Source organism: Gymnogyps californianus, chromosome 1 (assembly GCF_018139145.2).
Source record: "Gymnogyps californianus isolate 813 chromosome 1, ASM1813914v2, whole genome shotgun sequence".
In the NCBI taxonomy this organism is placed as follows: domain Eukaryota; kingdom Metazoa; phylum Chordata; class Aves; order Accipitriformes; family Cathartidae; genus Gymnogyps; species Gymnogyps californianus.
The window spans coordinates 23,141,611-23,169,257 of record NC_059471.1 but is presented as its reverse complement, the minus strand read 5'-3'; the positions used below and the strand labels follow the sequence as shown (position 1 = coordinate 23,169,257).

Genomic DNA, 27,647 nt, shown 5'->3' with positions numbered 1-27,647 from the left:
TTGTGGGGAGTTAGGCAGGTCGGCTATGAGACGGCATTGTAGTGAGGTGTTTGTACAGAGGCTTGTGGACCTTGCCAGACCTGCTGGACTTTCCCATTGTACAGGCTGCTAGCAATGCAATGGTCAGAGTAAGTTGTTGTAAAATCATACCCAAAGACAGCCTCCTCAGCTGCCTGCTTGTCTGATTTTCACCAGGGTTTTGCAAATCAGCAGTAGGAAAATACACGCCATTCCCTCCAGCTCTCACTGTTTGGACCTGTGATAAATCTGACAGAGGAGGAGAATAGGGTAGTTTCTTAACAGAAAGTTAGTTTCTGTTTGGATTAATTCTTTTGAAGTCTCACAGCTTAGGATGCACTGTAAATGGTGACCAGGGAATACAGAGCATGGTCAAGTCCTGGCTGAGTCAAGCCAGCACTGCTGGAGCAATGGTAGATCTACAGGCAGGCAAATGCCTTTCTCTGCATCTCCTCCTGGGAGAGCTGGGAACTGTCCAAATCAAGAATAAATTGAAAACAGGATGGCTCAGCTTTATCATGGTATCAGCTAGATTTCCTTGGAGTACCTTTAGATAATAGCACTAAAGAAAATAGCAGCAGGCTTACAGTAGAGCTGCCATTACCTGTTGCATTCAACTGCTAGAAGAGCTGCAGCAGGTAATTTTCAGGGAAAACTCATTGCATGTAAGCATGTGAGGGGGGAAACATAGCCACAAATGAGGACCAGGAGGAAAACAACAGCCGTACAGTCACAGCCAGGAAAGCAAAGGGAACTGACACTCGTGTGGATGCAGAATAATGAGGTTTGTGGAGATATGATTGACATAGGCTTAGCAGCAGCCCTGAACGGCAGGGACTCTCCTCCAGAAAATGATATTGCAAATGAAGAAGGAAAGATTAGAACAGTGACTCTGACAAGCTCCAAGGCAGCAGAATGCTTCAGCAAGCGCTTCAGCAGGCCAGCGAGCAGCAGTGACACACTGGCTGCAGCTTCTCTCCTGAGGGCAGCTCAGTCCAACAGCCACAGAGAAAAGGAGCGCGGAGAACAGGGCTCAGCCCTGACAGAGATTTCTGCATACTGCAGACAACTGAAAATCTTAGAAGAAGGACCGTTGTTTACACAGTGCTTATATTAAAACCTGTGCCATCTTATGTGCCATCCTCTTGTCTTCTTATCTGTCAAGCTTCTCTGGCTTTGCGGTACCATCCAGTAACACCCCAGTGTTTTACTGTCAAACTTTGGCTCTCACACTTCCCTATACGCTGGGGTGCACCAACTGGGACCAGAGCCTGCAGCCGACCGCCCCATGGGGTTTGGGGAGTGTTTGAGGTCCTTTCCCCCTTTGCCTTCCTCTGGGGCAAGGTTTCACCAGGCATCCCTGAGCCTGAATTCAGCTGCAGAGATATCACAGGGTTTGAGATTTCTCTGCACATGCTGAAGGTAACTCCTTGCCAACAGGGACTTCAGTTTAAAGAGGGGGTGGCTGGGGGAGGCCGAGGCTAGCTGGGTCCCCAGCCCATCTGCCCATGCAGGGCTGACGGTTTCTCAGGGATTATCACAGCCCCGGGCATCATTAGCCTCCATAGGGTTTGTATGCAATAGAGAAGAGAGACAGTCAAGAGTTAAGGACCCTCTTCTGGCTTCCCCAAGAGCCAAGGATAAAGGCTGCTCTGGGGCTCCCTGCAAGCAGCTGTTATACAGCCTCCCCCAGGGCAGGCCACCTGGCAGCCTCCTTCGCCATGGACATTTCCCTTCGGATAGTGCCTTTTGTGCTTGACTTTGCTTTGTAAGGAGGCTACGTGGACTCAGAACCAAATGAAAAAAAATCCCCATTTAAAAAACTGATGCATTTGCTTTTCTGTGAAGAACACGTTCATAATTAAGTCCTATAGACAGGGTTGGAGGTCTGAAATGGGATTTTCTCCCCCTCCTGTTTCTTTACCTTCTTTCCTCCTTGGCACATACTTGTTTCACAACACTTTCCCGCACTGACCTCGGAGATGGACACGTTTTCATTTCAGGCACTTGACCTACTGTCCTGGGTATTGTATTTAACCAAACTCAGCTCTAAGCCCCTCAGAATAAGGGGATTACTATCTCTCTACGAATTTTGTAAAAATGCTGTAGGAAATGACAGCTTCACAGTTTTCACGGTTTGTATTTAAGGAAAAAGGATTACTGTGCCAGGCAGGGAATTACCAGCTCCTGACCCCTGCAAATGCTGAGACAGATGTGGATCTTTATCAAACATCTGAGAAAAACTGGGAGTAAATCTGTACCACTGCAGTCCAAACACTGCCCTGTTTGCTCTGATGTCCTCTGCCCCCCTGTCCCAGCAGAGGCTGTGCCCAAGCCGTCACCCTCACTCGGGGCTAGTCCTCGCGGCTGAGCCCCGGCCGCAGCTGGGGGGCACCCAGGGGTGCTCCCTGCCCCGGAGGTGTCCTCCCTCAAAGGGAGGCAATGACATTACTGCCGTCCAGCTGGAATACCTTGCAGCCTGCATACAGAGAAACCCCCTTGTTTTTCCTCCAGTGCACCTTGGTAAGACTTTTAATGAACAGCACAAGCGTCCAGCTGCAGAGCTGCTGCAGGCTATTTTCCCCAGGCTTGGCATCACCTGCTTGGATTACCTGTGATAAGGTGAGGCGGCTGATGAAAGCTTCTCCTGCAATTAGGGCAGCTGTAAGAGTGACTCCTGTGTGGGCTGCGTGGGGTCAAGCCAGGCTGCTGAGAGCACCCTGAGCCCATGTGCCTTCTCTGATATCTAATAATGCAAGTCAGCTCACCTACCTATGCTTCTAGCGGGGGCACATGGGGTACTTGGCTGCTGCCTTCATGGCACAGGCAGGTACTTGAGACATTTGAGATTTCTATTTCCTTATCAAACTTGGCTGAAACTGGCCAAAAGGAATTAGGAATCCAAGAGATTCAAAAGGCAAATAATGTTTTATTAGCTTCCATCTGAAAACATAAGCAAGCCTCAGCCCAAGTTTCCTGTGTTGCCTTCACTCCATCTCACCCGGTGGGCCTGATCCTTTGCCACACTGAGTCGTGCCTCATCATTTACACCTGAAAGTGTGGGTAGAAGTGTTATCACAGCTCTTCACAGGCACTCTCCCCACTAACCACTCTCCATTTCAGGCTGCTGCCCACCACTCTGACCATGCCCAGGTGCCTGGAAAGGGTGGTGGTACCTGGTGGAGCTCGTGGCAGCTCTTCCTGGGGAGGAAGAAGGTGGAGGAGAACCATACTAGGAGAGTGTGCTGATATAGGAGCAGCATGGGAGAATATAGTATGTATGGGAAAGAAAGAAAGAAAAAAAGAGAAAAAAAGAATGAGGGAATCTGGGAAGAACCAAGTCATGGAAAAATCCAGAAACTATGAGGAAAGCATAGGATGAGGTAAAATAAACTCAGTATTAATCTGATGCAGATTTACTTGCAACCTCCTTGCATTATTCAGTTAGAGACCACAGCGCATATGCCAGTAAAAAAGCTGTATGTATTGTTCAGGAATTCCTTCCCAAGGATTAACCGCTTGCTGGGAGGAATACTGTTGATTTCATTTCCAATAAGGAGAGCATTCATATTTATAAAAAAAATCTCAGGGGCAGGAGATGAGAGGACACCTGGCAGCAGCTCTTATCCCATAAGTGGTCTCCAAGCTAGAAATCAGATTTGAAGGAAACAAACAAACCTGAGCATGCTCATCTTGCTGTTCTTAAAAATGAGCAGTATGTATAGCTCCTAGTTACAGTGACATCTGCTTTGTCCTTAATGAGTGACAACTGATAATGTCTCTTCCCAAAACCACTATTGACATTATGGACATAATCAGAAGTCATTCCAATATGTGCAGGCAATTAGTGATAACCACAGTTCAAATAAGAAGTAAATCTACCACAAGAGTTAATACTCATCTGGAGAATACGAATCTTTGTGTCGCATTCAAATGAGTTTCCTTAATTAAACCGACACTGAAGTTAGTTCATATTTATGAAAGTACACCTCCTCCTCTATCATGACAGGTTAAAGCAGTTCTCTGAAGCACTCTCTCCTTTCTTTATTAAAAGCTTGTAGAAGTGAACCAAGTTTGATTTTTTTGCAGGCTTGCAGGTATCATTATACGTAGGCTTGCCCACATGTTTTGGATGTTCACAGAGAAAGAACTCATGCTTTAAAAAGCTGTAGCACTGCTGAGCCTGATGTAAGTAGGGACAGATACGAGTCTTGCCCTGCATCAATCGGCTGTTGCCTGTCAGAGTATGATATAACATTCAGCATTGCATGTAACAGTACAGATCTACATTCAGCCTTGTTTCTCCATTTCAAAATCAGATACAAAATTACATATGAAAAGATGAAATCATGTATGAAAAGATATATTGCTGTTAAGATGGAATTTTATAGCCTACATAAAAAGGGGCAACTCTGGTATCAAATGGCTGTGCAGCTGCACTTGCCTTTAGTTTTCAAAATACGGTGCTTATTAGCAAGAAACTATCATCTCATAACCAAATGAGAGTGCAAACCCAACTGCCTAAATCTGTAAATGCAGGACTTTCCTGCACAGCTTTATTAAATTGAAAGAGTGAATAGCACTATCTGAGCTAATTGTTTCTGCAGGGATTTGGGTTTTTTTTTAGTGTGTCCAAGCTGTTAGCTCTCTAGCTAAACTGGTCTTACATACTCAGCTCAGCCTGTCCTGAGCCTGGATGATTTAAAAAGGACTATAATCCAGGATGAAATTGCAAGTCAGATCTAGGGCATCTGTGCCTGCAGTATTGTTGCTGGCTGTTACATTGTCTACCAGGATCGTTCAATCTCGCTTCGCTTTCTGCATTCAGTCCTTGTAGATAGAGTAAATACTGCCTCTAGCTTAGGCTCTGCTTTTTCAATTGCAGGTCTCAAAGCTGACAACAAACAGGAGCTAAGCATTATTAACAAGAGTTTGCTGAAATCTTGGTAGAGCTATTCAAAGCAATTTTTATGTGAGACACTGTGTTTAAGATAGGAACCTGCCATGTCAAAGAGCAAGCTTGTCTTTCTGCATCTGACACAAATCTCTCCATTAACGTTTTAATAAATGTCACTCCTCAGTCACCTCCTGGGAAACGATCAGGGTCCAGGACAACTGATTTTTTAGGGAGTGCAGGGGAGAGCACATTTTTACCAAGTAATAGAGTTTTCTTTCAATTCTGAAGATGAGTCTGGAGTGGTTCGTGCCCTGAGTACACGATCATCTCTGGCTTCACACTTCCTGCTGGATTTCTCTCTTTGCACAGACTTGCATCTATTTTCAAATAATTGCCATTTCCTTTTCCTGTCCTTGAAAACTAGCTCTTGTGTGAACTAATGTCAAATTCTATCCTCCCACCATACAGTGTGTCATATTGTGCTTTTCTTAAACCAGCTGATGAGAGGCATTAGACACGGTTCACAGGTGACAAAGAGCCTGTTTTAAAGCCTTGTCAATTTAATTTTACTTGCTAATTAGAATAAAAACTTTAATAAAATGCCAGCTAAGCTGAAAATGTTAATGCAGGGGGATATTCTTCTATTTGTTGAATTATTGGGGAATTCATAACTATGGCTACACAGCTAACTGTAGATAGAAGAAGAGCACGGTTGACATCCCAGGTCAAAAATACATGCCTGTATGAGCTGCGAGATGCCTGCAGGCACCTGAGCTGCTCTGCAGGGACCTTCGGAATCTTCCAAACTGTCACCAGTCAGCAGAGGGCAACACAGGCACAAAAACACGGAAAAGCTTCACAGGCTCTTCACAAATGTGTAACCCAAACCCACACCTCCCTCTGCTAACGTGAGCAGGATCAGGCTTCAACCTACTGCAGCCAAGGATGAAACATTTTGTATAATTAAACCCTCTTTTCTCCAAATACAGCTGATAAGCAAATGAAAGAACACCAAATAAGTAAACGAAACACAACTGTCAAGGTCCCAATAGAATAATTCAGAATTTCTATGTAATAACCGTGTAGCAACTGACTATGGCAAAACCTGTGAGCTGGCTACATACATTTTAAATGTGAGTTCAGTACAGGAAAATGGGGCAGACTCTGAGCTGGAGAACTAAACAAATGGGAATTCTGGTGCGGCCTTGAAAAGAAAGCTGTAAGAAAGCAATTTTCACTCTTGATGCCAATGGTACAAATACTGGACCATATCCTGAGGGTGCATAATTCAGCACAATATGCCTTACACCTATGTGGTACACTGGCATCCAAGGGGCAGGTGGTATGGAGGGGCTTACTTCCACTCTGCACCTGGGTCTTCCCCCGTGGAGGGTGGACTTTGTGTCAGATTGGAGTTGAGGTGAGAGCAGACACGTATGCAGTGAGGATGCTCAGCAGAGCTGCAACCCAGGCGGAAACAACAGATAGGAAACGTGGCAGGACAGAGGCATCCACTGGAGATTTCTGGCCTTTCTTTAAAAATAGTCACTGCCTGTATGCCAAGTCTCTGAGAATATGAAAACCGTATCAGCTTGGATCAAATGCCATTTATGGTCTTCTGACAATGACCAGAAGTAGATACCTAGAGAAACGTTTAAGGCAAGGAAATGCCTGTAGAGATACTGCCCAGAACATCCTGCCAGCCAGTAACAACCTGCAGGGCAGGGACTGCCTGGACCACACGGGCTGTGCTGGTGTTCACCAGCCCTTCACTGATTTCTCTGATGACTCATTAAACTCATAGAGACCTTTATCACCCTCCACCTCCTGTGGCAAGGAGTTCCACAGAGCCCATACATGGTGTTTGAAGAGCCACCTTGGTTTTTGCCCTGAAACCGCTTACTCACTGGTTCCCTTCATGTACTTGCACTGGAAGAGATGGTGAAAACCGTCCCGTTCTCCATTGCCCCGGCACTCAGAGGCTGCCTTCCTCTCTCCTCCATCACCTCTTCTCCATCTAGAAGAACTGTACTTTTTAGTTCTTGTAGGGAAGCAACTCCATTCCTTTGACCACTTTTGACATCCTGCTCTGAACCTTTTCCAGTCCTAATCTAGTTCTTTTGAGAGGGAGTTGAACTTTCCACTTCTGTATTGCAGGGAATGACTGTGAACTGTACTAAAATAACAACTGTAATTGAAGATTACTAAGTTACAATACTATTGCAGCTGCCTATCTGCCTTATCATGAGGCAGCAGAGATCTACAATAATTATTATACTCCTATAACTTAAACTAATGTCAATCAGAAGTCAAATGAAACTAATGACAATCAGAGGATGACAAAAATCATTCCTTCTCCTTTATTCCCCATCCTAGAGAGGAAAAGCCTCACAAATTATCATCTCCTTCCCAATTCTGTGACACAGCATCCTGCATCTTATTCTAATGGCATCTGTTCTGATCTCATTCCCATAGTCGGAGTGGCAGTTTCAGGTTTCCAAGCCACACACAGCTTTCTTTTCTCATCATGAATTCTGCCTTTCCAGCATATCAGACATAATGTGGTTGCTATGGAATTGAGTTTGCCTTTTGCTGTTAAAAGATGACAGGCTTTCTAATTTAGCAGCATGCTGCTCCATGGTCAGGGCCTGGAAGTGCCTCCGGCATCTGGCATGCCAGAGGTAGCTGCTGTTCCCCCTTCAGGTCTTTATGACCCAATTTGCATTTTCCATATGGGTTCTGACCAAACAACCACTCGTTGCTTTTTTTTTCTTCTCTTTATGAAACACAATCAACCACTAAGGATCCTTGAACAGAGTTTTCCATTTTTGGAATGGGAAAAAGCACAAATGTAAAATCTGTATCTTTGGTTGTTACTCATCTGCTCACTCTGGCTGCAAACCCTGTGGCAGCCTTTGGGTTTGCTACGTCCCGCCGCATCCCAGGGCACGGCAGTCTGCTGCAAAACGATGCCAACTTTTTGCACTAGAGTAGGAGGGATGCATGTTGTTGCAGGTCAATAGATATTCCACAGGTTGCTTTCTTAGATCAATATTACCAGCTAGTATTATTTGGCATTCAGGAATAATGTCTCCCTGCGTGTGAATGTATTGCCAATACACGTAGCAGGCGGAGCCATGCAGGGGCTCACACAGTTTGCCAGAGCAAGTGCCGTGCTGCGAAACACAGACGCATGGGTCCAGCCCCTGAACGCGTGGAAGAAATTAAAGCCTCTCCTCCACATACGGAAAGTAGCTATTCTTCTTGCAGATAAGGAGCAGCCTGCGCAGGACCTGCGGCGCAGTGGGGATGCCTGCACCCCTCCCTGCAGAGCAGCAGCCATGTCTGCGGGCAGGCACGCCGGCCACGGCGCTCCCGGCAGGCCGGCGTGGACCCCAGCTGTGCGCTGCTCCACACGTACGAGGAGACCGGAGGAAGGATTTCCTCTGCTTGCTTCCCCGCAGCACTTGCACGCAGCCCAAGGACGAATCACGAGCCTACAACTGCAAGATACCAAGGAGTTTTTCAGCTTCCTGGATGCAACCTACCTCAGCCGCAAAAGAAAACACCGACTTAGAGCTGTGCACTTCCGAGCTTTGTAAAAAATATAAATTAGCTGCATGTTTCATTTTGCTGTCCCTTATGGTGGGAGAAGTGAAGGCAGAAAAAGGCAGAAATTCCACAGATGTGTTATGAAGAGGCTGGAAAAAAATAGTACAAGTCACAAATTTATTTTTCCAACTGTTGAGTTATTGAACCCTCTCTCTGAGATGATACTGGATAGTTTCAAAACTGATTCACCAGTGTTACGTTGTTGACTGCCAGGAAAAACATAGCATCCCACTGGATCAAAGGAACAGGCAGCCTCATCAAAGAAAGACCAGACACAAGGGATTAAATCTTGCATGTCACTGGAAACCCACCTATGAAATCAAAAGAAAACAGGAGGTTGTCAGAGGGCATATGCTCAAATTTTATGGTCCTCCAGGACTGAAATATCAGACTCCAACACAAACTGTGTAAAAGCACTGCAATTTTCAGCTAGAAAAGGCTGCCAGCTGATATGCAGCCACTTGACTAGAGAACACTGATTTTTGTCATAGGAGAGGTAGGAAATGGTTAAAGTAACTTTAGGGGCTTCTTTTTTAAAAAATTAATAATCTTGATCTTATAAAACAAGTTAAACCTGTTTGAGTGATTAACAAGTAGGGAATCCAGGGTCAGGTTTTGTAAGGCATGTTCTCCTGCTGCCAGCTGCCCATGGGCTGGGTGGATTGGGGAGAGCGGAGCAGAAGTGCATCCCCCGCTGCAGCAGAAGCCGGAGACCAGGACAGTGCAGGAGCCTGATACATGGTGCTACACAGCCGCTGAAAGGCAATCTTACATTAATACTCTTGAATCAGCAACCTTAAACCCAAGATCTCCTTAGATATCAAAAACTGTGAGAGTTTAAGAAACTTAGCAGAAGATTTTGGGATTTGCTTGTTGCAGCCTAAGTAGGTCAGAAGAAAGCTGTGAAATGTCAGAGTGCAATATCTCCCAATCCATTCCATCAAACCCATACTGGAGAACAGAAATCCCTGTTCAGATGGACTCTGGCCAATGCTGGAGTCAAAAGTACGTTCAGTGTCTTCTCATCTCTGGGAAGATCTGTGGGGGTGGAAAAGGCTGTCCTGGGAAGTGGAGGCAAGCGGTTACACATCTGTACTTGCCACAGCGAGTTAGGCAGCCTGCCATGGGGCCAGGAAAGCCCCCAATTCAGAAAAACAAGTAACTCCCAGTGAGCCACTGTGCTGCTACAGGGCATGGAAAGCCCTTCCAGCAATCTGCTGGTACAGGAGGGTCCTTCCTCTCAGCCTCTGGTTCGCTCTCAGCCTCAGGCTTTGGTCAGTGAAATGGTGGCAAAGATACATTTTAAAATGTCTGTATGGAATTACACAAAACAATACTGGCTATTTAAGGTGAAAAACAATATCTGATGTGTGGCCTAATAGTTTTTTGTTTGTATGTGAAAACTCTTGTCAGCAGTAGAGAGGCTGGTCCGTGCATGTGCTCTCCCAGGAGATGGAGTGGTCCTTTGATTAGAAAAAATTAAGAAACACCACCCTGTACTGTCCCTGGGAGATTTTTAATTTGGATGTCTTCTCTCCCCAAAATTCCCTCTCCATGAAGGGAGATGGCAGTTTAAGTTCGTGCTCTGAAGATCACCAGCAGCGTTTAGACTTATGCCCAGCACAAGGACGGAGATATACCTGTGTGAACGTGCAGAATCAACAGCATGGCAAAAAAAAAAAAAAGAGAAAGGTCCCAGCATTCATCTATTGTGTTCCGTTCCCTTCCCACTGAAGCACCAGTGGGCTTCTGCTGGCTGAAGGGTGGCCAAGGCATCAGAGGAGCGGGATACAGCAGTGGGAGGCAGTGTTGCATCACCCGCATTGAAAGCTGCTCTCAGTTTTCCCTTCATAAATCAAGGGAAAGCATCGCTCTTAAAAGCAATTCAGAGCAAGAGACTATATTCAACCGTCTTTATTTTACCACTGGGAGCTTTCAGTTTTCCTACCCTATTTGAAACAATGTGCCTTAATGCTTTAAAGTCATTTTGAAAAGGAGAATGTGTGTATCAAGCTTTGTAACTCCTGCAGAATAAAGAGAGGATAGGAATTGGTCTGCATAGAGATTATGTTATCCAGTTTATAGGGAACTGTTACTGCCAGGCAGCTTCAGCGATGCAAATGTCTTTGCTCTGGATTAGACAGATCTTATCGCTCCTGCTCCTAATCACATCAGTGTTGATGAACAGAAAGTTTGTTTTACAGTTGGGAAACCAATTAATCTAGCTCCAGCCCTCTAGAAACAGGACTCTGTTGTAAATCAGTCGCCAGTGCTCCCTTGATGATCAGTGGCGAACACCAGGTGCTGTCAGACAGGGTGTCAGACTCACCGTGGTAGCTGTCAGACTCACCGTGGTAGCAGACCCTGTCCTGAGATGCCCACACAGCCGCTGTCAGAGCGGCACTCAAAATCTGGCGTTATTCATCTTGGGAGTCTGCAGCTGAAGGAGCTAATTTGGCGAACTCTCCGGAAGCACTTCCTGAAGTTCGACTCATTCCACTAATTTTTCATTTGTAGCTGATAATCCCAAATGCTGCTTTAAGGACAGTAGGGTCATACAGCTCACTGTGACACATTTGCTATATTTTGTTTTCCTGGAATTATTCAGCCTTTGTTTCTCTTGCAGTATCTGTCCTGTGTATCAGGACTGACACATCAGCTGGAGGAACCCCAGAGCCACAGTTGGGCATGCTTGCACTTTGTGTTCTTCTTTGGGGTTTCAGGGCAGAGAACGGAGCTACTGAGATGAGAATCCAGCCTTTGACTCATTAAATATGAATAATTCATAGGTTATTGTTCTGCTTCTTCCAGTTTGGTTAATTTGTACTCAGCTGATTGAAAATCACTCTTTGCAAAGATAAATCACTTTAATGACTTAATGCCAGGCCACAAAATAGGGTGTGTAATAATCCATCTAATCCTTTATTCAGCTGGAGGATAAAAAAAATCACAACAAAACAAAAAAACACCGCAAAATGCTTTGGTTTTATGCTCCATCCGTAGCGGTGTTTGCTGGGACTCGTTTACCTGCAGGCTCTAGAGCTACAGTTTCAACTTTCTTGCTTAAACAAGCTTCACTCCTTGGGAGCAGGCAAACGCTGCTCTTCTGGCCAGCGAGGGCTCCACAGTGATTCTGAGCTGGGCTCAGCTCAGCAATGCTGAGATAGTTATTGGGTCTCCAAAACACTTCCTCCCAGGCTCTGGCTACCCATGTGCATTCCTCGGTGCTGTTAGTCTATAGCTGCCTGGTATGGCTGAATTGCCTTTCTAAGTCAATGCTGTGGAGCCCCAGGCCAGTCAGGGCAGGCAGAAGCTAAGGTAGCAAACACAGACCATGAACAACTGGATGTGTCTGCTGACAAACATTTTTGCACGTCCAGCTCTGTCACAGCTGCTAGAAGTCAGGGTAGCATTGACTCTAGGATGGACAGACAGAAGAGATGATAGTAGTGTAACCTATAACTAGGTATACCTTACAAAAGGATCAGCTCTGTGTTTGAATCCGTGGCCAGATTATTTCTCTAGCTTTTCAAAGAAGTGTTTCGCACAGACGTGAAACCCCTGACTCCTAAATTCATCCCTTTCCCCTGTCACACGACCACAGTTGCTTTGTAACCTGGAAGCCCATCTGAATTTCATAATCAATTATTTTGTCACTTATTAGCATAATGGTTCACATAAATAGACTGCTTGAATATGAACGCAACCATTGTCGTCACCCTTCACCTTAAGTAGGCGCAATGAACGCAGTGGGTCTGCAGTGATCATCTGCCATTTCTTCTCAGCCTTTGCAAACTCTCTTTTGTTTGAGAAAAGATCCTGCTGTAAATAGCAGTGTACTGACCTACCATGGTCTGAAAGAAGTTTTCTGTCCGAAAGAAGTTCCCATGCCAAAAAGATCTGACCCATGTTTTTAGACAACAGTTTAGGGTAAATCAACAGCCAGGTACTTTCCAAGCACAGATGATACTGCTGTTTCCCCATTGAAAATGAAAGTCTGAACAGTATAAAAAGAGCTGAGATATTTATACTGTTCACCTTCATAACTTTTGTGTAAGATCACCAGTAATGCACAGTGTGGAAAGTGGGATTCTTATGCATTACTTCTCCTCCTGCTCCTGAGCATGTATTATTCCAGCTCCAGCCTTCAAATGCACATTTACACAGATTCGTTGTATGTGCACCATTAAATTACCAGGTGTAGTACTGAAACGTGTCGTCCAGAGTGTCTGTCTGACACTGGTCTCACATCCTTCCAATATGTATACGAAAGAGGCAACAAGAATAGTGCCAGATGGCAATGGGAATGGAAACAATATGACGTACATATGTGATGCAATTTTCTTTTTTTTTTGCCTTGTGAATAAAGCATTTTGTGAAAGGAGGAATTAGATGCAGTATTTATAACAGTCCTTCATAAACATCCCCAAATTCCAAGCAGAAGACAAAAGGCATGAATCATATCACAGCAGGCGCTATAGCTAGGGAAGTGGCCTTTATGAAGATTGCTTCCGTAATTTGGGCTCCAGAATGAAAGAGAGCTGCTCTTAGAAGATCTGTAGGAAGCTGATAATGGCTTATTTAATTGTAGTATCACTAATAAAATCTGGGTTTTCATCAAGAACATTTCCTTAGCTAAAAATGCCATGATTCTTCAAGCTGTAGTTTGATCCTGTTCATTTTGTCTATAAATGATATAAAGCCAAAAAAGCAGATTAGGACATTATAGCTTCCTTTAAAAGAAAACTTTTAGACTGCGGCTGCAATCCACGCCATACAAGAAGATAAAACCCACAGTAAGTGACTTGGTAGGCAGAAATAAAACAATTACTCATAAAACAGATATCGTAAAGCAGGGAAAATTATTCTCTATCAATTACAGAGGAAATGAGACTATACTTTGCTCTTTATGACTTGACAGCTAAAAATCTCCCATCAATTGACAAGAATTAAAGGTATTCTCCTCTTGCATGATTCTCCGTTGGTTTTGGTGGCAGTTTTATGTTCTTAACCTAGAACAGCATTTGGCCCCATTGAACTTGCATTATATTCCTTGTACCAGAAGAATATCACCATGTTCATATTGTTCATGGGGAAATCCTGAAATAGAAAGGATGCTAAAGCAACGTCTGATGTCTATGCTAAAAATTATAAGACCCTCTAGATTCCCAGCATTGATGGACACCAACTGTCAAATCAAAGGGATCTAAACGTACCAGTCACTTCCAGATGCATCTGACTTCAGACATCCAAAACCAAAAATAGTAGATACAAATATAATGTAATATTAAAATTCAAATATAAAGTATTAACCTACCTGTTTTCCTCACTATTAAACAGCAAAAGTTTGGCAAAGATGACAGCAGATCTCAGATGATCTAGTGATGCCAGCTCTGATTTGTACCTAGATTTTTCCTTCTGAAAGCAGACAGGGATTTGGGGGGAAGCAAAGTTAGGGGCATTAATGAGCAGTACGTATTGCTGCACCCAGACAGCTGCTGAATATGTTCCCTGGTACACCTACAACAGAAGAACACAGGCCAGTGGCTCCTGTAAATCACAGGGAGGTGTAGGGCAGGGATGGCCAACTAATACCCAACGACTAGGTGCTGACAGTACCATGATTATCACTGTACCCGTGATGCCGTCTTTGTGCCCTGTTTTGTGTGCCCTGCATGGCCTAGTTTGGAGTTTCCTTACCTTTGTATCATCCATCCCCAGTGCAGAGACTGCAGCTGGATCCAGAAGATGCACAGAGGGCACAAAAGATGTGTGGATCAGAAGGTGAAGAAATTCTTCTTCCTGCACACAGCCATTTTGGCACAACCCACCTCACCCTGTTTAAGGTGCTCAGCAGCTGGGCATCACTTTGTAGCATTTACCACAGGACAAGTGCTGAAGGTCAGGGCAGAGACACAGGCAGAGTCCAGCGAGGAATCCTGCACAGTGCCACTGCCATGGTGGCTAAGCATCAGGAAAGCCAGAAGGAAGAGGATACAATGAGATGCTAATGGGAATATATCGCTTCCAGCTTGTTAGGACTGCAGTCGAGCCACGGGAAGATAAGGCTGGAGCATTCCTTTGCACTTTCCCATCAAACCAAAGAACTGCAAATGATAGCTGACAACAGCTTTAAGGAAAAAAATGGATAAATGCAGAGCTTTCTCAACCAAAGCTTCAAAGCATGAAAAGGCAAAAAATTCTCAGAGCCGTCTACTTGCAAGCAGTATCAGGCTGCCTGCAGATGACTCCAGACAATAATAACAGCCTCAAGGGGACAGGCAAGATAGGATATTGTGATAGCCGCAAAATCAAATATTGCCAGCTACCACAATCCCAGTCCCACATAGGGCATGGCTGAAATGATAACCAGAGCTCCCTAATAGCCATTTTACAGGTTGTGTAATGTTGCATGGCATTCAGGAAAGTTCATCAGCATGAAAAACAGGGTGGGAGGGAGGAAGATTTATTGTGCAGAAATATACAGCGCAGTCATGGCTGAAAGCTATGCGTTGTTATTGCTTTTATGCAAATTGGGGCAAATTTGATCAGATTCAACACTGTACACATTTTCATCAGCAGGGAAAAAATCTGTAGTCAGTATTTTGGAAAATGAGAAATTCAAAGTACAATCAGAAAATAAAGATTGTCTGTCAGTTTTTGCTAGCTGAAGGAGTTGTCGGTGTTCAGAAAAAAAATGGCTTTGGGGGGTAATTATTACCTTGATTTCAGTTTTGCTGTCTAGCTGGTGGGACTCAGCAACTGAGACAGGCTTGCTCTGATAATGCCACCAGTGTCACAACACTCTGAGGATGACAGCTTATTTTCTCATGACTTCTTAAAATACAGACGACTGTCTAGCTGATACCATCTCACAACGGTCAGCAATGAGGAAACTGAAGCCATTAATACGACAGCGCTGCAGCTGCATCCATCAGATGTGCTCCCAAGGGATGTTAAAGCATCCGTTACTTTTCACCTTTCTGCAGTAACTGCAATAGTTTTCTACCTGCAACCTCATCATCCGCTGAGATATTTCTACACCACGTCCATTATTGAAGGGGAATGCATAATGTATCATCAACAAGCAAACAGCCACTCACTTTGTCTTCCTAAATTCCTTTATCACTACAGAACACATTAATGTATTATAATAGCTATACTCGTGTCCTCATCTGCATCCATTGCATTCCTTCCAATATGAGCAGTGATGATACGGTTGTTGCACAGGTATTAATTGCTAACTGCCATGAAATATCACAAAGTCTCTTTTTTGGCATAAGACCAACAGAACTACAAATGCCACCTTGCTCACATTTTTTCCATTGCAAATTCATCTTTGAAGATAATTTTCATTGCATTTTAACAAATTTTTCCCATATGCTGCTCAAAAACAGTATTACTGTTCAACAGCCTGGCGATTTTTCATCATTCAGGAGAGGACTGGTGTGGGTTTTTCTGTTGCTGCCTGGAGATGGCAGGGGATAGCTGGGGTGTAGCTGCTGCAACGGCAGGAGTGGTAACGCCAGCTCAGTACCTGATACCCTATGCCTGCATCAACAAGGTGAGTGGGGCCGGGGTGTGAAATGCTCTGATTTCTACATGGCTTTCTTTGCTTTACTGTTCTTATATCTGCTTTAAGTGGGGAGAGAAAAATTTTACTTCCACAGCAAGTGACTCTTTATCTCCCTCTTGCCCCCCCTAAACTGTTAGTAAGCAGCATATATGTCCTTTAAACTCCTAATTACAAATATGAAGTGGTACTCATACTGGCAAAATATGTCTTACAGCATTTCTTTTTTTTCTGAAAGAAATCTTCTCATAATATTTAGGTAAATGAGGTAGTTTACAGCCAGTGTTTTTCAGCAGAGTGAATCTTTAATGCCCCATAAAAGGGGAAAAAATTAAAATTTAAGAATTATTCTATAGCATTGCTGTAAGACTTAATAGAAGGACATCATTCTCGGAGAGGAGAGGGGAGGAGAGGGAAGGGGAGGGGAAAATTTCCTCCCTACTTCCCTTCCAAACATGATCTGGCAGCTGGTGCTGCCTCTCCTCCCAGCTGCTGCCTTCTCTGTTAGGGACTGGAGGAAGACTTGTTCATCCTTAACATACGAAATGTATGTGACACTTCACAAGCTCCATTTTCAAGATACCCCATTGCTTGTCCCTGTCCATGTGCATCTACTCTGGGGTCTTACTCATTCATTCGTTTATTTTCATGCGGTATCTTCTATCTGAATTCAGCTTGCTTCATCGTACAGGACCACAGCAGAGCAGCAGGTGAGCTGCTGCACTACCATTCCCTCTCCTCTTCTGCCCCAATTTATTCCCTGGCTCCGGCCCACGCTTTACTGGTGAGCTGCTTCTTACCAAAATCGGATTTCCTTCGCTAGATCCCTGCCTGGCAGGACTCAGCTACACAAGCAAATAGGATCAGTGCTTACCATGTCGCTGAGCGGAGATGCTGGGAAAGCAGGTCTCCCTGGGACTGTGGGGTTTTGCCCACCTGCATGGGGTTTCACTACCTAGCCCCTGAGGATGGCAAGTGGTGACACTGGGGCTGTGCCTTCCTTCTGTTTTTCCCAAGGAAGAATGACTTTTCACCATGGTTAGAGCCCATTGCAGCCTTTCAGCCACAAAAGAATCAACAAAATGCATGTGGTCTTTGCTTTGTGTCCCCTGGAATACCCTACCAGTAACTTAAAGTGTAGAGCTTGAAAGAAACAGCAGCAGAGCCTCTCTCTTCAAGGCTTCCCCTTCACTTTGCTGGAGTTGTCTTCAGTGTCCTGATCCTCCTCACATCCTCTTAAAACCCGCTTCTTTCAACAAATCTGGCCACTGAAATGGATGTAATCAAACAAGGCTTCTTGGAACTTTACTTTCCTGTATGGTAGAGTGTGATTCTTTAATTTTCAATTTTTGTTATAAATTTCCACCATTTACTATGGGATTTCACACTATGTGATTCTGAAATTGGGCTGAATTTTCAACTAGCTTAGAAACAAAATCCACTCTTGAAATGCTGAGAATAGTGTTATTCTCTCTTTCTTACAGTGTTCCCTGGACCCTGTAAGTACATTCATTGCCTTCAGTTGTGCTCACTAAAAAGGTAATTAGTGTAATGGGTTTGTAAGAGTCTGAGGTGATTTCACAAAAAAGTGTAAAATATTTTATGCTGAGCTCAGCATGAATGAACTGTGAAATTGTATTGGACTCAGGCTGAAGAATTGCACTAGGATGGAAAATTAAATCAGTCTTTAATCAGTAATTTCAGGATGCTTACTTATTAAAAAAATGTATTTTGCTCCTCTCAATTAAAGTAGGCTTGAGGCTACATTCATTTTAGCAGCTTTTCAAAGACAGGTAAATACTACCAATATTACTAAGAATGAAGAATCAAATGTAGTGCAAATTAGTTAAAATACTGGTACCAAATTTTCTTCAGAAAATGCAAAATACTGATGTGCTGATTACAGCTGCAATTAATAGTGTCAGCCTAATGGGCATGCATTAACAAATGTGATTTATAGGTACCAGGTCCAAATGCCCCATTTTCCTTACGGTGCATTTATCTGCCTGCTATGGAATGGCTAATATTTGTCAGCTGCCTCTTCTGGCCAGTCTTCGTGTCCCCGTGAGCTTTGGGAGGTTGTGACATGGCAACAGAATATTCTATGTCTCACAGTAAATAAAAATATTTCAAAGATTTCAGGTTGGACCTTGATTGTAACCCTTATAAACAAGTGGGTACTGTTTTCTCCCCAGAGCCTTTCTGGGCACAAACCCCACTTGCAGACCAAGTATGAGGATGAAGTCAATCTCACCTCACCTCAACCATCCTGAAGTGAGGTAACTAGTCTATACCACACGCCCAGGTAACAGTATGGGACGAAGAGAGACAGGAACCTCCAGAAAACAATTCAGCCCCACCTCAACCACCGTTCATCTCTCTTCGACCAGGCTTTGACAAGCAGTCAACAAACAGCATATAGCGTATTACCTGTGCCTCGCTCAGGAGCCAAAGAAATGACAAGTGCAAACAACATTGCAAGAGCAATCATGTCAGGACTCCTGCAAACGTGAGTCGAATTTGCTCACAGCAATAAGGAACAATTTCCAGAGACGACCCCAGTGTAACAGCCACCAAAGGTACAACTTAATGAACAGTTTCAGTATCTTTAGCCACAAGCCTGTTGCTTGCTGTCATACCATGAAAAAAAGTAGTATTTAACTGAACTGAATTCTTACTTCAGTCTACTGTGTGGCCAGAAACACAGTTGTAAAGGACAAGTGATGGCAGAAGCAAACAGCCAAAGAGTGAGGAAAACTCAGACCTGGCTCAGCTTAGTACAGCCACCAAAATGCTGTGGGTCTAATTCACACAGGAAAGCAGTAGAGGTGCCTCTCTGTGCGCAGCTGACAGCGCTTTTGGTTCCTCATGACCTGTGGAGAGGGAATCGTGATGGCAACAGCTCATTGCTGTGGGCTGGATCCCTGCTGAGGGATCTCCCCTGGAGAGGGGAGGCAGCACATTCGGGCTGGGTTGCCTTGAGCTCAGCTTCATGGCTCTGCCGCCGCTAATCCCTCAGTTATGGACTGCCAGGACACATCGCAGGACACACTTGACCCAGATTAGCTGTAGGCATTATAGTCACACTTAAGTCAACTCAACTCAAAACAGGGTTTTCTTAGATTCACATTTTCATACTGGCTTTACACAGCAAAGGAAGATAGCCTGTGACTGTCATGTGGGCAAAGCATTGGAGTGGTTTGCTCAGACACTATCTGATCTGCGATAAATCTTATCAGTGTAAAGTAGCATTAGTGGTTTGGATCCAGGATGAGGCATGCTAAAATTGGATTTCCTGTTTTATTAACCCACGGCCTGAGGACAATAACAGTGCCAGTCAGAAGTGTTACTCCTGATCAGAGATTAAAAAGAAATAGCTGAGTGGGGAGATGAGATATCATAAATTAATCTCTCCTTGATTCACACAGTAAATCAGTAAAGATCTTTTAAATAATTATATTAATTGCTGATATCTTCTGAACATGCAAAAAAGTCAGGCCAAAGAAACACAACACCCTGTCACCCTCACACTAACCTAAACTTACACGTGGGTTGTAGATGTGAGCAAGGTTGGTACTTCCTGCACAGGCAGAGCTCTCCTGGAGCCCAAGAGGAGTGCCAGGCCTTCAAGAAACACAGAGCCAAGCACAAAATGGGGGGCTCTCTGGTAGTTCTTATACAATCTTTTAAAGACTAAACAAAAGCCACAGTCAGGAAATACGCAATAGAAAAGACAAACTTCAAGCTGTGATATTTCTGAATGAGTGTGTCTCCATTTATCGCTTAAAGCATTTTCAGGTTTTTTTACAAAACAACAGTACTGTATCTAGTGATGTGACAGTCCAATCCTCAGAGAGTTTTAAACAAAAGAAGAGGGGAAAAAAGAGAATATTTCAAGTACTCACTGTCTCACATGGCTGGCTTTTTCTGAGGTGAACATTATTTACACTTGAATACAGTATGTGAGATTGTAAACTGATTTCATGGTTCTCTTTGAATTATTGAAGACATTTACTGATGTCTTCACCAACGTCTTTCTGTTTTAAAAATAACAGAAATGTTCAGTTTTGAAAGAGGAACTTTTCATGTGTTGTCCTGGAGAATGCATACAAGTTCGGGCTCAAAATGTCATTCTTGTAAAGGAGTTTTTCCTCAACATAGAATAAACAGAGTTTATTCAAGTTTAAAAAGAAAAGGTATGAGAAAGTATAACCACTTCAACACAGAGACTGGATTACCAATGTTGAAATGTGTGCGGATGGAGCAGGACAGGCAGAAAGTGAAACCAGTGAAAAACAAAAGTGAAGCTAAGGACACTGGCTGGTTTCATGAAGAGCAGCTAGATCTGCTGGTGACAGCTCGGCTTTTTGGTTTCCAGCTCCTTTTCGTGCTTCCAGGCTTCATTCACCTGACACATCTGCAAACAGCTGGAAACAATTATGGAAGAGAGCCCAGCTGCTTCTCGGAGGTGTCAGTGCTGGGGAGTACGACACAGAAAAAACAGCAGGTATCCCCAGGCCGCAGGCATGCCAGGGGGACAGGAGCTCCCGAGGCCACCACCAGGCCTCGGCCGAAGAGAAGTGGTCAGAGTAGAAGGGATGTAGGAAGCTGGGCAGAAGATGCACCAAAGGAGGGCACAGGGTAGCAGGGAGCTTGCAGTGGCAAGGAGGAAAACCATCACAAAATAGTCAACAAGAATGAGAATCAGCAGCAGAGAACAGCCAACTGGGAAGGAAAGAAAAAGAAAAAAGACCTTCAAGAGTCCGACAGTATTTTTTTCTGTTTGCCAAATTAATTTTGCAACCAAGCCGCTAAGTGCTTTACTAGCAATTCTTTTTCACATTAAGCAGTTTTAGCAGCCATGGGTATGCCATACAAACACAATCAGGGAGAGCAGACAGCATAGTTATGAACAGGAGGTTCAGTGTCTGTAAGGCACACTGTCACCATCAACTCCGTTTTGCAAAAACACTTGATAACTGATTTTCAGTTTCCCCACCACAAACCTAATTTTAAAAACAGAAGGCAAAACTTGCTGCCCACAGCAAGGCAAGCTTAACCCTCAGCAAGTTCTGATCAGGTTCAGAAAGTCACTTGCAAAGCTATCTGGAAAATACTTGTACCTTCTCATAGAAAAAACCAACACACCCAGGCCCATGCAGAGCACTAGAAGTTTCTCCAGGATTTTATGTAATGTCATGCATTTATATAGCTGAACAATTCAGGGCAAGACTGCTTGCAAGTAACTGTACATGTTATAACCCAAAGTGTGCATCTTCATGCAATCTTATTTGAGTGTCTTCCCCTCTTCATCAATTCATACAGCCTTTGCCTCGTGCATCCGGTGTTATGCTCCCAGTTTTTGCAAAATCTTCTCAAAATGCTACCTCTATTCTTCCATCAGCACTGAAGTCCTACCAAAATAAGTATGGCCATATTGAGTAGACAAAAGCCCATCTAGTTCAAATTCCTCTCGCTGACCGTGGCAAGTAACAGATGCTCAGGAAAAAGGATAAAGAACAAGCAAATGTGCTGACTGTTCTCAGGAGACCTTCCCTGCTCCCAGGAATCAGCAGTTCAGGAAGTTTTTGAACCAGGAACTTCATCTGTCACGGTTAGGTTTTTGGGTTTAATAGGGCCCCAAAGGACCTGTTTAAGGTGCTTAAACTGAGGCTTCACATTTTTTATTAAATTGGATAAACTGAATACCTCCCCTTTATAAGTGGCCCAATTTCCAAAGGAATGGAGCTGCTTTATTATTTATTTTCCCTGTGGGAGCAGCAAATAGCATTCAGTGCTATTCTAGAAGAAATTCACTTCTTATGATGCCTAAAGCTGGATCCAAGTGCCATATTATTTTCAACAATATTACCCCATCTTCCTGTATAAGAAATCTTACAAGGAACTTGTCTGAAAACAGTACATGACAAATCTGCTTCAGGCATTGTGATAATGTGGAGAACCCAGGGAATTTCCTGCTGCTGTTCAATGATACCTAGGAGACCATCAGGAAACCTACTGTCCCCGCAACTATTTTAAAACAAAAAGGGATAAATACCCAGTGAAGTTTATGTGCACAAATCCACAGCAGAATCATGCTGAGGAAGGAGATATTTCAGTTAAAGAAGTAACAGGGCACACTGAACACCACTTTGCAGATCCTTCTGAACAGATCTGGACAGATGTTTGGAAAATGAGGGAAATGTTGTATTTTGGTATTTTCTGATGGATAGGAATAAGGACTGATAATTGTGTCCACTGCTGCTTTGAATGTCAAGAACAGTTTTGGTGGTCAATTGGTGAGGAAAAATGCCATTAGCGCCTAAACCAAAGCAAGGCAGGGTGGAGTCCTGCTTCCACCGAAACCTTTCACAGGTTTCCCCTGGGAGACCAGTTTTTTTTTTCCCCTGAGAATCTAAAACTGGAAAGAGCACAAGAGATCAGCTATGCCCTGTCTGGGGTACGGGCACAGTCTCACTCACCCTAATTCAAACTCCTTCAAGTGATGGAGCCTTTGTCACTGATCTCGGAGTCTGTGCTGGGCTGCTCAGCCTCAAGCGTGATGCACGGTCCCCTGGAAGAACAGCAGCAAATCTCCCACTGGCTTTGAAAGACGAGAGCTCGTCATCTGTCACTACCAGGAAGTCTTCCTGATGGTACTCAGCTTAAATACTTGTATCTTAAATACACTGCATTCTGTGTACTGGTCTTGGTGAAGCTCCCCAAAACACTGCTGCTTCTCTTGAGCGTGATGACAGATGATAAGTCCTTATCTCTGAAAAGGGAATGCAGCTGGCCCATCCCACCAACTTACTAGGAGTGAAAAGCCCTTTTCTTTAGCAAACTGGAAAAGCACTTTGCTTTAGCAGAATTTTAAGAGTAGATAAAATTTAACAGCCTCCTGCAACAGAACAGCATGTGACTCAGACGCAGCCACTCCAGCCCTGCCTCAGCGGCTTACTTTCAGTTCCTCATTTTAAGGAATTGTTTACCTTAAATAAAATTTTAAAAAAGGAAAGAAACCCACTGTTTCAGATTAAAAGATTCTTCTATGCAGAAGGATGCCTTTGTCCACCTCTGCAAACAGGTGAAGTGGAATACAGACCAAAGAGAGAAGCACTTTGCTGACTCATGGTAACCAGGAATATCTCCAGCCTGCTGCTGATCATCCCCACCCAATAAACAGCTTCGCAGGGAGGGGACAGAGAGTGGCAGGCAGGACAGCATTACCATTAGTTATTCTTCAAAGCGGTTTTGCAAAGTAAGACTAAGGTGCTAAACTGGAGTTGTAAAACAGCTTAGTAGAAATTCTGTGTTAAGCAAAGCAGTCAGACTTACACAACTTACATCACCTATCTACAGTGAAGAACTATCATATGTCTAGTACATAAATGTAATTGAAAACAAAACAGGAAGAAAAAAAACAAAAAAAAAACCCCACTGCATAAAATAAATCTCAAATCCTCGAGAAGCCTGAAAGCCAGCCACGGCAGGTCTAACAGTTCCTTGTAGCTTTGTTTTGGACTGGACAAAACCAGGACAGGCTGTCTGCATAAGCTGCACCTGAACCCAGCGTGAAGGGAGCTGCAAAATTCTCCTCCACTGAGTCATCTAAACAGAAAAGCCACCAGGGTGAAGGACTTTCAATGGAAATCTAAATCTGAGATATGAAATAATCAGAGATAATCACCTAGGACTTGCAAATACATGAGTATGAGAGGGAAATAACTGAAAAGCAAAAATACTGAATAAACCATACCATTTGGAAATGGCTGCTGCTGTGTGGTGTACATGATGAGAGGCCAGCAAGAACATCGGTTCTGTTATCTAATTCAGAGAAAATAAATATATCCTGATGCCTTACACATGTCTGAGGATTCAAAGAAGCACAAATTTTCAACACAACACTTAAGAACAGTAATAAGTACCATATGGCATGGAGACTACAGTCAGCAGTAGTGCTCGTGCTGTGACAGAGGGGTTCAGAACAACACCCCATATTCAGCAATACTGGGTCGGTGGGATGTCCTTGCCCATACCTTTCAAGCACCTTCTTCCATACCAGATGAACTCAGTCACATTGTTTCAGATATTCTGGACCACAAAAAGACAAAAATGTTATTATTTATGATTATCTGTAGCTTTCAGTTACCCCATGGGACCAGAAGAGACTCAGACGAAATGCTACGCAGTGCAGATGGGGCCAGTTGGAGGAGAGTGGTGAAGGTGTGAGCCCCTCCGCACTACTTGGCTGCAGTTCAGCAACCACTTGCTGGGGCAGATGCCTTTAGCTATGTAAATAGTCAAAGATCAGAGATGCCATTTTAGGCCCTGAAAATCAGTGACGATCTGCACTGAATGAAAATTAGCGATATGAACCCTGCACAGGTTTTCTCTGATAACAAACAGTCTCTCCTTGTCTCTTTTTACAAAAGAGAGGTACTTCAAAACTGTGTGGTTGGATTTGTTGCACAGATTTTCCTTATCATGTTTTCTCTCAGTCTCATATTTAAATCTTCATTACTACTCTCTGTTGTCAGGGCTTGCATTCAAGCTTCAGCAATCAACTCAGTTATAATGAAAATACAACAAACAGTTACATCTAAACCCAGGCATGCCTCTGCAGACTTAGACAGCTTATTCTCTTCTTTCCCCCAGTGGTACTATTTGGAGAACTTCCTTCATGCACCTCCATTTGCCATGCCTGTGGGCAAGACGCAGGGTACGCAAGGTTTCTGCAGAACTGCATTTTGTATAAAATCGACTCTCTGCAGAAAGTGTGCTTCTCTCTTCCCTCTTCAGGTTTCTTTAATTTGTGTTAACCATTGTTATCAAGATAGTCTTGAAAACATGAGTTGAATATAAGTAGATACGGCACTTCCTACTGTCACTCTGTAATCCACAAATGATATGTAGAGGGCTAAGGTTCTTCATTATCTCAGTAGATTGTTAATGTGGAAAATTAAAGTCACCTCAATTTTAAAAAGTACTTAACTTCTTGGAAGGCAATTAAAATCACGTTTTACATGGCAATACTATTTATTAAAGCACTACTAATCTTTTCAGCAAAGAAATGTGACTATCCAGATCTCTAAAATGTCTCCAACTTCATCAAAAGAATTTGCTAGAAAAAATGTTTATAGTATTAATGATTTGTGCATATATAATTAAAAATTGCCTTTTTTTTTCAGCAACAAAGTTGTCCGAGAATGCAATCATAGCAATCACTGAATGCCAAGATCTTGCCACGTAAGTCATGCATAATTCCTTGAAGTGCAGGAGGCTTTGTTTGAAGATTTCTGTCGCTGAAGGTAATATAATGTCTTTGCCCTTTGACCAGTGCTGGTGGGATCTCTCCTAATGTTCTGAATTCTGAACTTCATTACACGTCGCCTTTTTTCCATGCCCTGACACACAAGCAACATATCACCTTTAAAGATCAGTAATCTGTTTGTTTTTTAAGATTTTTTGATGGAAAGCTTAGCAAGTGCTCCCAGAAAGCATGACCTCCACAATGAATACATGTGCTCCTTCAGTTCTTCACACATTGAGGATGTCAGTGAAGAAACAATACAAACTGCAAAGCTGCAGCCACCACATGCCAGTGACCTTTGTGAAGTCTATTCACCGGCATGTCACTCAAATTTGGGCCAATGTCAATATTGGTGATAGGGGAGAGAGGAAGCTAGTTTGCTATGTATTCTGTTATTTGGAAATGCTTGACTTTGAAGGATAAGCATCACTTGGCTAAGTCTGATCTTAAAAGTTCAATCATCACACCTACTGGTTTTAGTTTCCCTTGCAGGGGGGGACTGGGAACAAGGGAGGGCCAAGTCTGTTCCAGTGTACCTGTGTGAGGGGTAAATGTTACCTGTCAGCACTAGGAGATACTCGTGAGCGGGCTTCAAGCTGTTGGACAAAGATAGTCAGGTACTTAGAGGTGTCCAGCTCATGCTGCAGCCTTGCCTTCAGCATTGGTGAGGCCACAACTTTGCTGGAGCCACTTGGCTCTGCAAACCCAAGCCCAAATTTTAACACAGCTGCTGGAGGTAGGAAGGACAGAAGCGGAGGTCCTCTCCAGCATGCAGAGCCAGAGCTCTGCTCTTCGGTGCGGGGAAGGCTGTCCTGAAGGGACTGTTAGCTAAAACGAGTTTTGCCCAGCAACCTGGGCTGTACTCAGACACTTGTGTTCATGAGCAACATGCTCTTCAGCACAGATGGACTTAGCAAGAGACCTAATGGGGCTCTGGACAATATCCTTCTGTGGAACAACATAAACTTCCCACAGGCTTAAAATCCCTTGTTCACCATGTCCAAATAAATGTTAACAGCTGGCTGAGTGACCTGAACAGTCCCTCGCATCTAGCAGCCCATTTGCGTGTAACCCTCATATGATTGTTTTTGCTTTATCTTGTGACAAACAAAATACTGTCACAGGATGACTCAGACTTTGGACCTGGAAAGGTCGAGGAGGAGGACAATACTCTCTACAGCTGATCGCAGGCCAGAGCTGCACTATTTTTGAGTCCCTGTCTGTCTGTCTGTCTGTGTGTCTCTCTGAGCAGGCCCATATGCCAGACCAAACGAGCTCACCATCTGAAGTAAATAATCAAGGCCACTGAGCTTGTACATTGGGCTGATCCTATGCTGAGACACATGACAGGCCAGTGTTGTCCTTAAATTTGGGACGGAATGACATGTCACATGCCAGTGAAACAAATTCAAGCTTTATTTGAGATCATATGACCCACGTTAATCTGGCTTCAAACAGTTTATGAAGGAACTGAATATTCATGACGTTATTAAACTGCACTTCTTGTTTTAAGAGAAAAAATACATCAGGGAACCTCTGAAGTTTTGATGTACTTTTAGCAAATGTGACTTTTTGCAATATATGTAACTGAAAAGCAGTATTTAAGACTGGAAGGAGGTCCTTTGGGACTCCCCAACTATGTCACCTCTCCTTGTACCACACCTGCGAGGAGCCAGAATCATTACTCAGTGTCTTAAGATGACAGTGCACCAAAGAGAAAGAATAGAGCAGGGGTACTGTGGTGTCCGTTCCAGAGCACCCTACTTCAAAGCAGAGAGAAACCAGTATCCGTAACCCAACGAGCAGTCATCATCAGTGAGCAGACAAGGCTTCTGTCATTTGTACAAGAAAACACATCCTCAAGTTTTACAGCTCCAATGCCAGGGCGTGCTCCCTCCATTGTGTACATCAAGGTGGGTAAAGGTCATATCTAAAGAGCACAACCGGGCATCTGCACCAGCATGACCTTTCTTACAGAGCCGAAGCATGTGCCACAGCAGCTGTTCCAACAGAGACACAGACCACTACACCTTCCCCCTGACACACGGCACCAGCTATGTCAGACTCGGAGAGAATGGAGACCTGCTGGTGGCTAACAAATGTTGCTTTTACACACCCTGACAAGCCAAGAGCATGTGGAAGGAGAGCAGCTCTAATAAAACCTCTAAACCATGTCAGCTGAAAGCAGAAAACACAGCAACACGGAGCAGAAACAACCTGCAGCTTCCTCCTCC

General features: G+C 43.8%; 1 long non-coding RNA gene across 1 annotated transcript; it reads right to left on the bottom strand.

The window, feature by feature from the left end:
• Positions 1-8,539: 8,539 nt before the first annotated feature.
• LOC127021117 (uncharacterized) lies at positions 8,540-22,728 on the bottom strand. The gene is made up of 3 exons (XR_007767161.1): positions 22,583-22,728; positions 13,845-13,945; positions 8,540-8,838 (listed from the first exon to the last, which is right to left on the bottom strand). It is a non-coding gene; the product is annotated as an uncharacterized LOC127021117 (long non-coding RNA).
• Between the last annotated feature and the right edge of the window lie 4,919 nt (positions 22,729-27,647).